General features: G+C 40.1%; 8 non-coding genes across 8 annotated transcripts; all 8 read left to right on the top strand.

Moving 5' to 3' along the window:
- The first annotated feature begins 8,627 nt into the window (after window positions 1–8,627).
- trnal-caa (transfer RNA leucine (anticodon CAA)) lies at window positions 8,628–8,742 on the top strand. The gene is made up of 2 exons: window positions 8,628–8,665; window positions 8,697–8,742. It is a non-coding gene; the product is annotated as a tRNA-Leu (tRNA).
- Window positions 8,743–9,568: 826 nt separating this feature from the next.
- Window positions 9,569–9,683, top strand: trnal-caa (transfer RNA leucine (anticodon CAA)). The gene is made up of 2 exons: window positions 9,569–9,606; window positions 9,638–9,683. It is a non-coding gene; the product is annotated as a tRNA-Leu (tRNA).
- Window positions 9,684–10,228: 545 nt separating this feature from the next.
- trnal-caa (transfer RNA leucine (anticodon CAA)) lies at window positions 10,229–10,343 on the top strand. Its single transcript has 2 exons — window positions 10,229–10,266; window positions 10,298–10,343. It is a non-coding gene; the product is annotated as a tRNA-Leu (tRNA).
- A 546-nt stretch (window positions 10,344–10,889) lies between these two features.
- trnal-caa (transfer RNA leucine (anticodon CAA)) lies at window positions 10,890–11,004 on the top strand. Its single transcript has 2 exons — window positions 10,890–10,927; window positions 10,959–11,004. It is a non-coding gene; the product is annotated as a tRNA-Leu (tRNA).
- Window positions 11,005–11,549: 545 nt separating this feature from the next.
- Window positions 11,550–11,664, top strand: trnal-caa (transfer RNA leucine (anticodon CAA)). Its single transcript has 2 exons — window positions 11,550–11,587; window positions 11,619–11,664. It is a non-coding gene; the product is annotated as a tRNA-Leu (tRNA).
- Window positions 11,665–12,209: 545 nt separating this feature from the next.
- trnal-caa (transfer RNA leucine (anticodon CAA)) lies at window positions 12,210–12,324 on the top strand. The gene is made up of 2 exons: window positions 12,210–12,247; window positions 12,279–12,324. It is a non-coding gene; the product is annotated as a tRNA-Leu (tRNA).
- Window positions 12,325–12,869: 545 nt separating this feature from the next.
- Window positions 12,870–12,984, top strand: trnal-caa (transfer RNA leucine (anticodon CAA)). Its single transcript has 2 exons — window positions 12,870–12,907; window positions 12,939–12,984. It is a non-coding gene; the product is annotated as a tRNA-Leu (tRNA).
- A 545-nt stretch (window positions 12,985–13,529) lies between these two features.
- On the top strand, window positions 13,530–13,644 carry trnal-caa (transfer RNA leucine (anticodon CAA)). Its single transcript has 2 exons — window positions 13,530–13,567; window positions 13,599–13,644. It is a non-coding gene; the product is annotated as a tRNA-Leu (tRNA).
- The last annotated feature ends 137 nt before the right edge of the window (window positions 13,645–13,781 follow it).

Consider the following 13,781-nt stretch of genomic DNA (forward strand, 5'->3'; position numbering starts at 1 on the left):
AAGTGCAGTAGTGTTGCGGGCCCTATCATCATTTATCAAACATATAGTCATACATATTCATACTGGCAGGTGACGTTCTTGGGATCTAAATAGTCACTGGTGTTCTGGGAAAATGGCAAATGAACGTCAAAGTAAATTAGTGTGCAAGCCATTATCATCAAAAAGCTCTTTGCACAGATAGATTCTTAACAGTCTGATACTGTGTGTAAGTATTTAATGCATCATCATCGGCAGATACCGTGATGCATTGAAAACATTATTGTGGGGATTCTTCTCTGAGAGACAATCCATGATTTGTCTGTTTCAGCCACTTTGGTGATGTTACACTATCGCAAACAAATATTCTGGCATCTTATTTGCTCTATTTATCCCCTTGTGATATCACCTAACAGGTTTATCCTCCAGAATGTTGATTTAAGTATCAAATATAGAGCCGTTGAGTGGCCACTTTCATGCAGAATATGTTTCAGTGACTATTTCATAAGATTTGAGCATGCAAGCATGTACTGTAAAAGCTGCATTATTTACATATGAATTACTCAGTTACATTATTACAGATCTCTGTTTTGCATTTTAGTTAGAACCTAGCCGTTGTGGCTTTACATGTTGATAGCCCACCACGTCAGGAAAAGTTTGTGTGTACCTCATGCATTTTATGTTTTTTGACAGCTTTTATCAATACAAGAAAAAGTTTGGGAAAATTTCAGGACAAGAAGCCATTCATTCATTTTTCATACTGGCTTCATGTTATTCAGGATCATAGGAGGCTAGAGCCTTTCCCAATGGCTTTTGGTTGAAAGGCAGGGTCCAGCCAGGACAGGTCACCAGTCCATCACAGGAGCAGGATTTTTTTTTGTGAGATTCTAAAAAGTGATAAAATCCAAAGTAATAACCTATACTATATGACGTCCTAGCAGGTGAGTACCCTTTTTTCTTTTCCAATTATGCTCGTCTGCTTTTTTTCATATATGGAAAGGTTCAACCGAGGAACCGAACAGACACCCAAGTACAAGTACAAGTACCTACTCACATACATGGCACTTGCATCAATATTAGATTCAAATACAACAAGAATATATAATATAATATCATTACATACTCAGAGAGTATGGTGTCTTGAGGGACTTTGATTTTTTAAAATTCCTTCCAAACATTTCATGACATCAATCTAAAAGTGCTGGATTTTCCAACATAAAGTGCCATTCTCTTCAATAAATATAGAAGATGTATCTGAAAAATGGAGGGATTCACATGACATCAGCAGACGTGTGACTTTATTCAGGTAAATGAACTTTGTATGTCAATAGGTGACAAAAAAAGGCAGATCGCCCAGAAGCCAAGGAGTGTTTGACAAAGTGGGAAGCACAGTTTAACATGTCTAAAATGATGAAGCGCTGCAGTGCAATCAATGGCTCCAACAGATGCAGCAAGCGGTTAAGGTTTTCTTTTAACAAAACTCTAAAAACTAAAGAGTAGAGGTGCCCAAAAGGTGCCAAAACTGGAGTCCAGGTTTGGAAACTTGGCTTTACAGTAAATACTTTGTGTCTTATATGTTTGATTTCAAATCATTACAGTGCAATATTATGACTAACCGTAAAGATGATACGTTATTTAGCATCGCCCAATTCTAGTCTTTGCAACTGCAAAGTATCAGCTGTCACAACTGGTTAGTTGTGGTGTGGCTTTGCGTGGAGGTAGGACCCAGATACAGATATATTAAAGTAAAAAACTGATTTATTTCAAAAGTACAAACAAAAGACACGGCTGAGCCGGAATACAATAAAAGCTGTGGCGAAAAAAAAACATAAACAAACTATGACTGTGTCTGCAAAAACATGAGCTCAAACCTAATGTAACAAACCATGAGCATCTGTGGCAGTAATGACAGCGAGAATTTCACACTGACATGAGGGATCCTGGAAACTAAATACTGAGGGGAGGTGATTGGTGATGGAGTGCAGCTGAGAACAAAACAGGTGACATGGATGAACCTAATGAAGGGGCAAGAGTGACTGGGGAAAAACAATGGTAAAACTAATGACTTAATAGAAACCTAAAACATGCAAAACCTAAAGTCCCAACGGAAAAATCAAGAACCAAAAACACAACAAAACTAGCATTTGATGGAAGAAAAAAAAAAGTTTAACAACACCTTAACATGACATTAACTTGTTAGATTTTACTTGTTGTATTTGTTATTTTGCATCTGTAGAGTTGCAAACCCCATCTCATTGCACTACTGTGTGGATTGCAATGACAATAAAGGTTCTATTCTATTCTAAACTGGTGGCAGTTGTGACTGTTGAATTGATCTCTACAGATAATTCAAGAATTTCTGTGCAGTTTGTGCTGCACCTTTCTGATTCTAATGATGTAATCATATCTGAATGCAACTCCTGACAACATAGCTTTTTAGGCACTGCCAATAAATAATGCCTCAGTTGAACACAGTAAAATTGTTGCCATTCTGGAAGTAAATCTCGGTCTTTATTTTGATGGCAACATCAGTATTCAGTTACCTGGTTCTTCCTGCAGTTATTTGGTGAACATGTGAGATAAATGATCACTTGTCTTTTGTTCTACACATCCTGCAAGTATGAGTCATTCCATGCCACCATTGATAAAACTCATTGTCAACTCAACTCACTCTTTCCACATTGCATGTAGATCTAAATGGTCCACTCTGCCTCCCACTGAGGCACCAGCTGTGCAGACTCTTTATACCATGGCACAGCCCTTTGCCATGGGACCTGGCCTTAAAATCAGCAGACCGTGTTCTGGTCGTGCTGCCCTGTGAATCGTTTCTTTGATTTCATGACTGTACAGTGTATCTACCAGCTGTGAACTTTCAGCACGGACATGTCAGTTGCCTGCCAAAGAAAGGGGCGGCTTTATTTTCACATATGGCGACATTCTCACTGTTTACACTCCACCTTTCCCTTTTTTTTTGTTTTTTTGCATAAGCTAAAATATTGGGCCCATCTCGGAAGCGATTGCATTACAAACAACAGTGAACTAGGAGCTAATTTGCAAACAGTACCAACAAGATAATAATTTCTTTCCACTCATACGGCATTCTCTCTTTTCTTTTTTTCAGATTGCACTTTGTACTGTGCCTCCAATAGTGAGAGAAGAGCTGATGCAGAGTATATTCACTAAAGCAAGATAAAACCAGAGGGGAGGAGGAGGGAGGTGTGTGAGGCAGGTTGTGACAAACCCAGTCAGTTCATGCTCACAGTGCACATGTGCTTCAATTCCACAAGGAGGTGAGGCAGAGAGTCTGAGTCCCCTGCTTCTCCGACTTGCTGCAGCCCTCAGGCCAAAGTGTGACACTAGCAGTCTCAAATGGGAGTGCATGTCAAGCGTACAGCAGAATACCCTAGCTGCCGACTAGGATGTGAGTGCCTTCAAGCATAAGTAGGAAGTCTTTGAGGTGCATCTGAGGAAGCTTGTTCTATTGATAAAGGACCCAAACCAGGTTGTTATTTAAAGCAACATCCTCAATAATCTTTCAGCCATTCAGGCATACAGTCATTAGAGCCCTTTAACGAAAATGTTCATTGCACATGATGTGATTTCTTCGAGCATGGGACTGGAAGGCTGTGGATTCCCTTGTGACTGCTGGCAGCTGTATTTTACGTCAAAAACATTGGTGGCTATTTAAAACACGCCTGTACAACTAGAGTCACACCGTTTTAGTGATTCATTGCACATGCAAACATACAAAGAAATAACAGCATGGAGAACTCCCAGGGTTTGCCAAAGATTGAAATGTAAAAAAAAGTGCAAACAGCACGTACTGTGTTGTTGTAGATGAGTCTGCTCTACAAAAGCCGATAAAAACACAAGTTAACACAGCATCAGTCAGAAGTGCAAGCAATAAAAAAGTAATGATTGGTTATTATAGCCAGACTTAAGTGGTTTTAGAATAATAGCATACTGCAAAGGTCACATGGGCAATAAAATTGCATGATATGTTGACTGTTGTCTTTGCCCAAATGATAGAGTCAGTATTGAGAATTAGTAGTTCTTGGGTTTAGGATAGTAATGCAAAATTTCCTACATATCCTCTGCTTGATATAATCAAACTGAATGGGGAACCTTATTGGCATTGGAATTATTCGAAGCTGGTGTAAGAGTGATTCTGTCAGGATGGGGATTAGTGACTGTCTCTTAGGAGATGGTTGTCGAACAGAAAAATTTGGCCGGTCCCGTGCCGCTGCTTTGTAAGTCAATGAGATTGAATTTAATTTCCCAAGATGTCATGAGGGGGCACTGAATCTGTGAATGTGTTGATTAAAACCCAATTTAAATCCATGAAAAAACTGGTCCAAAGCCTTAGTGAGCGATTCGGATGGAAAAATGCATTATTCAAGTCAAACAAAAAGGTCAGGTAGGAACTCAAGGTACAGTCCTGGATTTTTGAGAGACACTTGTTGGCCATCAAACGTCTTGTCTGGTGTGAAGATTTATATGAATTTCACCTGTCCAATACTGAACTCCAAACATCCAGGCCCCATAAGAAAATAGAAATATTATTTATGACAGAAGTCATATCTAAACTGAAACCTGCCATGTCTGAAGCTGCCAACCGATCACCATTCAGAAAATGATGACGAGAAAAATGTTGGGGTAGATAACTGTCTGCCATTTCCTCCCACAAATCTAAAAATACCTGCAGCTGAAAGTCTGAATAAAGATATCTTCAGAGGAGTTTTGAGAAACACCACCACATGCTCACTGCTGCCTTTAGGAAACACTTAACCTTCTGTGACACGACAAAAAAATTTAAATCGCAAAACAAGCTCTGTGCTTCTTCCCTTCAAAGGATTATTCACAACTGCTCAACATTATCTTGGCTAATTCTTTTTTCAAAGCAATGTTACCTCTATCAACTGAAACTGTGCTTTTCTCAATAATTATGGGATATGGAATTATGGGATCAATAGCCCATTCAGACTCTTTGAAATACATGCCCCGGGCCCCCATCATTTGGGATTAGATTGTGTTCTGTTAAACTTTGCAGGGAAGTAAATGTCAAATCTGATCTTTAGCTTGTCGTCCACATTGTAATTTAAGGCAACCTGATTAAATTTGTGTTTTCTTTTTAAAGTTTTCTAAATTACTTTTATGATAAGGAGTTACTTTAAACACACATTTAATTTAAGTTAAGTGTAGCCAGCACCGATTCCTCTCTCATTTTTTCTTAGCTGTTTTCTTACAGGTAGTTGCACTCCCTTGTCTCATAATGTCCCTGTTTTGGCATTATTTACACATTGTATTATGCAGAACACCGAGTGGCAGGCCATTTTTTTTCAAAATCTAAATCTTTTGAATTGACTAGGTTACAGTTTTGACCTCTGAATGTTGCATTATTTATGCAGCATTAGAAAAATGTGTTTGCTACTTATTTCCAGTGTGCAAATGATTAAACTTAACCCAACCTGACTGCAGATGACGACTTCCATCCTTTTATTTATGTTGTGACTGCATAGCATGAGGAGCAAGATAATCATCATTATCATACAAGCAGCTGCATAATTACCCGCAAAAGCTTGTTTCAGTACATATGGCAGGTTTACGCAGCCGGCAAAACAACATCATCAGCTCAATTATCAGGCAAATTATATTCTTCAGGGTTAATTTTGTATTTTGTATACAGCAGGTTAGACTACTGTAATGGCCTGCTCACTGGGCTCTCAAAACCGGCTGTAAGACAGCTGCAGTACATCCAGAAAGCTGCTGCTTGAGTCCTGACTAGAACCAGGAAATACGACCATATTAGTTCAGTGCTCAGGTCTCTGCACTGGCTTCCTGTCGCTCAGAGAATTGACTTTAAAACAGTTCTGCTTGTGTACAAGTCTCTTCATGGTCTCGCGCCAAAACACATCTCTGACATGTTAGAGCCATATGAACCATCTCGGACTCTGAGAACCTCAGGGAGGGGTCTCCTGCTGGTGCCCAGAGTCAGGACTAAACAAGGCCAGGCTGCGTTTCAGTTTTATGCTCCTAAAATCTGGAACAGTCTTCCAGAAGATGTGAAACAGGCCTCAACTCTGACAATGTTTAAATCCAGGCTGAAAACAGTTCTATTTAGCTGTGCATATGACAACTGAAAGTATTTCATCTGCACTCTTCGCTTTTAATTAAATTAATTAATGATTATTTTTATGTTTTATGGAATGATTTTATTTGCCTTCTTGGGATTTTATGTAGCTGTAAAGCCCTTTGAATTGCTTTGTGTACGAATTGTGCTCTACAAATAAATTTGCCTTGCTTTTACAGATAAAAAGCTCTGATATCAAGTTAAAGCCCTTTTGAGCCTCAAACCTAAAAAATTGTCAATGGAACAGGGTTTTTTGTCTTTGTAAGTGTGCAAATGTGCACTATCAAAAAAATTCCCCAACTTTTGATTTTATTATAAAGTAATAGTAGGTATTTGTCAAAGATAAGAAACACAAAATTAAGAAATAACTAACATGTAGGCCTTTCACAAATATCGTGTCCTGTATAAACCCAAAATGAGCTACCTTGACCATTTATCTGAGAACTTGAAACCTTGAGGATAATTAAAGTATTTTACTCTCAGTTTGTGCCTGTGCTTGTACACAACTTTATTGTGACCCTACAACTGTTCATGACACAGCATTTGATTGTCCGCTCGTCAGGCTTCAATAGTCCAGCGATTCCAGAGTGTTGCATCCATCTGCAAGGCATTTTACAAGTTTTGACCTTTCCATGGTTGTTAAATCTTAATTTGGCCCATTTTGCCTGAAGTAAAGAAGCTGCCCAATAATTAAGCAAACCTTATCACTGGGTATTAAACACATTGCACTATACATTCACTGAAATTACAAATAAATTGAACCTGAAATTAATTGAAATCGACTAAACATTCAAGTTTTTATGGTTTGGACTTGCATAAAAACAAAGCTCTCAGGCTTAATGATTGGCAAAGACTTTGACATACTACTGCTAATCACAGAGTGAGAAACTATATTTTTACTTTTCCCATCACTGAGTAGTTCTGATTATTCAAACATATTGAAGTTTGCCCTTGTGACCTGGATAAGTGGCAGAAAATGGATGGATAGAAGGTTTAATTGTACATATTCCTCATTTTTCTTATCTTGAAGACCAAATAAGTGAAAACTGACTCCTTTAAAAAACATAGTCCTCCTTTATTTCAACATAATTTTAAATGTACACCTATATAATTCCATCATTTCATTTTCCTATATTGGAAAAAATAATCAATAGAAATTTGATATGCTGAAAAGGAAGCAAAACTTTCTACTGTATCTGAACTTAAGTAGAACGTTTAAGTAGAATTATGTATTACGAGACACTGAGTCAGGCAAGATCATGGTGAGTCTTGCTGGCAGTGGTTCTGAGTTTCTGCTCAACCATGCGTGAGCTGGAGCAGTGGATGCAGACATTCTATTCTGACAATTTATACAGCCTGGCAATGGTTTAATCATTTCTTGCAGAGCTGTGTTAGAAAGCTGAAATACAACTTCTTGGTGTCCACATATTCTAAGTTTGGCCCATTTAAAATTCTGTACTTTTCATTTATAATTCTCTTTAAAATGTTGTGTCCTGACTTCAAATATTTACATGTCTCCGAGGCTTATCTTTGTTCGTTTTTCAGGCTGACTTTTGAGAATGGTGCAGAGATTTAAATGTGCTCTCAGCTTCCTGCCTTGATGATCTGTGGCAAGGGTCACTTTGATCTCTTGGCCTCTTAAGTTTTCTACCTTTTGTAAAGTTAATTCTATCAGAAAGAGAGTGGGTGTTGGTGAGAAAGAAAGAAAGACAGAAAATCCACTGCATTATTGCTTGGACAGCAAATTTCTGGCTAATTCCCTGAACCCTGCAGATTGCAAGGCTACCAGTGCATCATTGCTCTTTTATGTGATGGGCAAATGGCTGGGTTATCGTCACTGACAGATCCTGTCAAAGTGGATATTTACATCAATAATTAAAGCTAAGGGCTTAGAGTGTCATAAGAGCTGAGGTTTGGGTTGATGTTACCTTTTAATATTTCCCATAGTTTATACCTGAGCCATCAATTATGGTACTTTTTCCAAAGGGCTGAATTACTTATGCACTCCATCTTGTAATGTCAAACCTGAAAAGATGAAAATGATATTATGACTTTGAACACAAGTAAAAGAAGGATGTAACTTGCTAGTGTTCATTCTACATCATGAGGAAAGATGGAAGCTTTCTTTTAAAGGTGTGTTCAGGTTATTTTAGGGTTAAATTCATAAATGAAACAAAAACAAGTAGAAAACAGTTGAGGCAAGATTTAAACACTTAAACTTCTCTAGCCTAATGCAGAATTATAGTCTACTACCATCACTGGCAGTGATGGACAAAACTTAAACTTTTCTAACCTAATGCGGAATGATAGTTTACTGCCATTAATGTATGGTGTTCCAGACACAACAACACTATATTGTTGTACACTTTTACTGGTTATTTTCCGTTCAGTTCTTGCAAAACTCCATGGAAGAAGTTACATGACAAAGCTCTTCCATTTTATATTGCAATTTAGGACATGGAGGCGAAGGTATACCAGCTAATTGGACTGTGGGTTGAGTGGCATGGGTTTCTGTACAGCTGTCAGGATGGCCGAGCGGTCTAAGGCGCCAGACTCAAGGTTTGATTCCTTCCTTCCTCAGCACAGGGACTTCTGGTCTCCAAAAGGAGGCGTGGGTTCAAATCCCACTCCTGACAACTTCACTTTTACTCGCATATGAGAAGACCATGAGGAAAATCATGTCAGGCCATGGTGAAAGAGGTCACATGTCTTTGACAACGGGCCTTCAATTCCTCCCCAAAACATACACAATTCCGATGTGCTTAGGAAGTTCTTCATGGAACGTTAGGCTCTTTTGCACTTGTACCGAGTACCTACCTGATTCTACTTGACTTAGGTAGTACCACCTGGTGCCTGGCAGTGATGGAAAACACTTAAACTTTTCTAGCCTAATGCAGAATTATAGTCTACTACCATCACTGGCAGTGATGGACAAAACTTAAACTTTTCTAACCTCATGCGGAATGATAGTTTACTGCCATTAATATATGGTGTTCCAGACACAACAACACTATATTGTTGTACAATTTTACTGGTTATTTTCCATTCAGTTCTTGCAAAACTCCATGGAAGAAGTTACATGACAAAGCTGATTCTACCTGATTCTACTTGACTTAGGTAGTACCACCTGGTGCCTGGCAGTGATGGAAAACACTTAAACTTCTCTAGCCTAAGGCAGAATTATAGTCTACTACCATCACTGGCAGTGATGGACAAAACTTAAACTTTTCTAACCTAATGCGGAATGATAGTTTACTGCCATTAATGTATGGTGTTCCAGACACAACAACACTATATTGTTGTACACTTTTACTGGTTATTTTCCGTTCAGTTCTTGCAAAACTCCATGGAAGAAGTTACATGACAAAGCTCTTCCATTTTATATTGCAATTTAGGACATGGAGGCGAAGGTATACCAGCTAATTGGACTGTGGGTTGAGTGGCATGGGTTTCTGTACATCTGTCAGGATGGCCGAGCGGTCCAAGGCGCCAGACTCAAGGTTTGATTCCTTCCTTCCTCAGCACAGGGACTTCTGGTCTCCAAAAGGAGGCGTGGGTTCAAATCCCACTCCTGACAACATCACCTTTACTCGCATATGAGAAGACCATGAGGAAAAGCATGTCAGGCCATGGTGAAAGAGGTCACATGTCTTTGACAACGGGCCTTCGATTCCTCCCCAAAACATACACAATTCCGATGTGCTTAGGAAGTTCTTCATGGAACGTTAGGCTCTTTTGCACTTGTACCGAGTACCTACCTGATTCTACTTGACTTAGGTAGTACCACCTGGTGCCTGGCAGTGATGGAAAACACTTAAACTTTTCTAGCCTAATGCAGAATTATAGTCTACTACCATCACTGGCAGTGATGGACAAAACTTAAACTTTTCTAACCTAATGCGGAATGATAGTTTACTGCCATTAATGTATGGTGTTCCAGACACAACAACACTATATTGTTGTACACTTTTACTGGTTATTTTCCGTTCAGTTCTTGCAAAACTCCATGGAAGAAGTTACATGACAAAGCTCTTCCATTTTATATTGCAATTTAGGACATGGAGGCGAAGGTATACCAGCTAATTGGACTGTGGGTTGAGTGGCATGGGTTTCTGTACAGCTGTCAGGATGGCCGAGCGGTCTAAGGCGCCAGACTCAAGGTTTGATTCCTTCCATCCTCAGCACAGGGACTTCTGGTCTCCAAAAGGAGGCGTGGGTTCAAATCCCACTCCTGACAACTTAACCTTTACTCGCATATGAGAAGACCATGAGGAAAATCATGTCAGGCCATGGTGAAAGAGGTCACATGTCTTTGACAACGGGCCTTTCGATTCCTCCCCAAAACATACACAATTCCGATGTGCTTAAGAAGTTCTTCATGGAACATTAGGCTCTTTTGCACTTGTACCGAGTACCTACCTGATTCTACTTGACTTAGGTAGTACCACCTGGTGCCTGGCAGTGATGGAAAACACTTAAACTTTTCTAGCCTAATGCAGAATTATAGTCTACTACCATCACTGGCAGTGATGGACAAAACTTAAACTTTTCTAACCTCATGCGGAATGATAGTTTACTGCCATTAATATATGGTGTTCCAGACACAACAACACTATATTGTTGTACAATTTTACTGGTTATTTTCCGTTCAGTTCTTGCAAAACTCCATGGAAGAAGTTACATGACAAAGCTCTTCCATTTTATATTGCAATTTAGGACATGGAGGCGAAGGTATACCAGCTAATTGGACTGTGGGTTGAGTGGCATGGGTTTCTGTACAGCTGTCAGGATGGCCGAGCGGTCCAAGGCGCCAGACTCAAGGTTTGATTCCTTCCTTCCTCAGCACAGGGACTTCTGGTCTCCAAAAGGAGGCGTGGGTTCAAATCCCACTCCTGACAACTTCACTTTTACTCGCATATGAGAAGACCATGAGGAAAATCATGTCAGGCCATGGTGAAAGAGGTCACATGTCTTTGACAACGGGCCTTCGATTCCTCCCCAAAACATACACAATTCCGATGTGCTTAAGAAGTTCTTCATGGAACATTAGGCTCTTTTGCACTAGTACCTAGTACCTACCTGATTCTACTTGACTTAGGTAGTACCACCTGGTGCCTGGCAGTGATGGAAAACACTTAAACCTTTCTAGCCTAATGCAGAATTATAGTCTACTACCATCACTGGCAGTGATGGACAAAAGTTAAACTTTTCTAACCTCATGCGGAATGATAGTTTACTGCCATTAATATATGGTGTTCCAGACACAACAACACTATATTGTTGTACAATTTTACTGGTTATTTTCCATTCAGTTCTTGCAAAACTCCATGGAAGAAGTTACATGACAAAGCTCTTCCATTTTATATTGCAATTTAGGACATGGAGGCGAAGGTATACCAGCTAATTGGTCTGTGGGTTGAGTGGCATGGGTTTCTGTACATCTGTCAGGATGGCCGAGCGGTCCAAGGCGCCAGACTCAAGGTTTGATTCCTTCCTTCCTCAGCACAGGGACTTCTGGTCTCCAAAAGGAGGCGTGGGTTCAAATCCCACTCCTGACAACTTCACTTTTACTCGCATATGAGAAGACCATGAGGAAAATCATGTCAGGCCATGGTGAAAGAGGTCACATGTCTTTGACAACGGGCCTTCGATTCCTCCCCAAAACATACACAATTCCGATGTGCTTAAGAAGTTCTTCATGGAACATTAGGCTCTTTTGCACTAGTACCTAGTACCTACCTGATTCTACTTGACTTAGGTAGTACCACCTGGTGCCTGGCAGTGATGGAAAACACTTAAACCTTTCTAGCCTAATGCAGAATTATAGTCTACTACCATCACTGGCAGTGATGGACAAAAGTTAAACTTTTCTAACCTCATGCGGAATGATAGTTTACTGCCATTAATATATGGTGTTCCAGACACAACAACACTATATTGTTGTACAATTTTACTGGTTATTTTCCATTCAGTTCTTGCAAAACTCCATGGAAGAAGTTACATGACAAAGCTCTTCCATTTTATATTGCAATTTAGGACATGGAGGCGAAGGTATACCAGCTAATTGGTCTGTGGGTTGAGTGGCATGGGTTTCTGTACATCTGTCAGGATGGCCGAGCGGTCCAAGGCGCCAGACTCAAGGTTTGATTCCTTCCTTCCTCAGCACAGGGACTTCTGGTCTCCAAAAGGAGGCGTGGGTTCAAATCCCACTCCTGACAACTTCACTTTTACTCGCATATGAGAAGACCATGAGGAAAATCATGTCAGGCCATGGTGAAAGAGGTCACATGTCTTTGACAACGGGCCTTCGATTCCTCCCCAAAACATACACAATTCCGATGTGCTTAAGAAGTTCTTCATGGAACATTAGGCTCTTTTGCACTAGTACCTAGTACCTACCTGATTCTACTTGACTTAGGTAGTACCACCTGGTGCCTGGCAGTGATGGAAAACACTTAAACCTTTCTAGCCTAATGCAGAATTATAGTCTACTACCATCACTGGCAGTGATGGACAAAAGTTAAACTTTTCTAACCTCATGCGGAATGATAGTTTACTGCCATTAATATATGGTGTTCCAGACACAACAACACTATATTGTTGTACAATTTTACTGGTTATTTTCCATTCAGTTCTTGCAAAACTCCATGGAAGAAGTTACATGACAAAGCTCTTCCATTTTATATTGCAATTTAGGACATGGAGGCGAAGGTATACCAGCTAATTGGTCTGTGGGTTGAGTGGCATGGGTTTCTGTACATCTGTCAGGATGGCCGAGCGGTCCAAGGCGCCAGACTCAAGGTTTGATTCCTTCCTTCCTCAGCACAGGGACTTCTGGTCTCCAAAAGGAGGCGTGGGTTCAAATCCCACTCCTGACAACTTCACTTTTACTCGCATATGAGAAGACCATGAGGAAAATCATGTCAGGCCATGGTGAAAGAGGTCACATGTCTTTGACAACGGGCCTTCGATTCCTCCCCAAAAAGTACACAATTCCGATGTGCTTAAGAAGTTCTTCATGGAACATTAGGCTCTTTTGCACTAGTACCTAGTACCTACCTGATTCTACTTGACTTAGGTAGTACCACCTGGTGCCTGGCAGTGATGGAAAACACTTAAACCTTTCTAGCCTAATGCAGAATTATAGTCTACTACCATCACTGGCAGTGATGGACAAAAGTTAAACTTTTCTAACCTCATGCGGAATGATAGTTTACTGCCATTAATATATGGTGTTCCAGACACAACAACACTATATTGTTGTACAATTTTACTGGTTATTTTCCATTCAGTTCTTGCAAAACTCCATGGAAGAAGTTACATGACAAAGCTCTTCCATTTTATATTGCAATTTAGGACATGGAGGCGAAGGTATACCAGCTAATTGGTCTGTGGGTTGAGTGGCATGGGTTTCTGTACATCTGTCAGGATGGCCGAGCGGTCCAAGGCGCCAGACTCAAGGTTTGATTCCTTCCTTCCTCAGCACAGGGACTTCTGGTCTCCAAAAGGAGGCGTGGGTTCAAATCCCACTACTGACAACTTCACTTTTACTCGCATATGAGAAGACCATGAGGAAAATCATGTCAGGCCATGGTGAAAGAGGTCACATGTCTTTGACAACGGGCCTTTCGATTCCTCCCCAAAACATACACAATTCCGATGTGCTTAAGAAGTT

The sequence above is a fragment of the Leuresthes tenuis genome, unplaced genomic scaffold (assembly GCF_036924035.1).
Source record: "Leuresthes tenuis unplaced genomic scaffold, fLeuTen1.0.hap1 SCAF_5, whole genome shotgun sequence".
Lineage (NCBI taxonomy): Eukaryota > Metazoa > Chordata > Actinopteri > Atheriniformes > Atherinopsidae > Leuresthes > Leuresthes tenuis.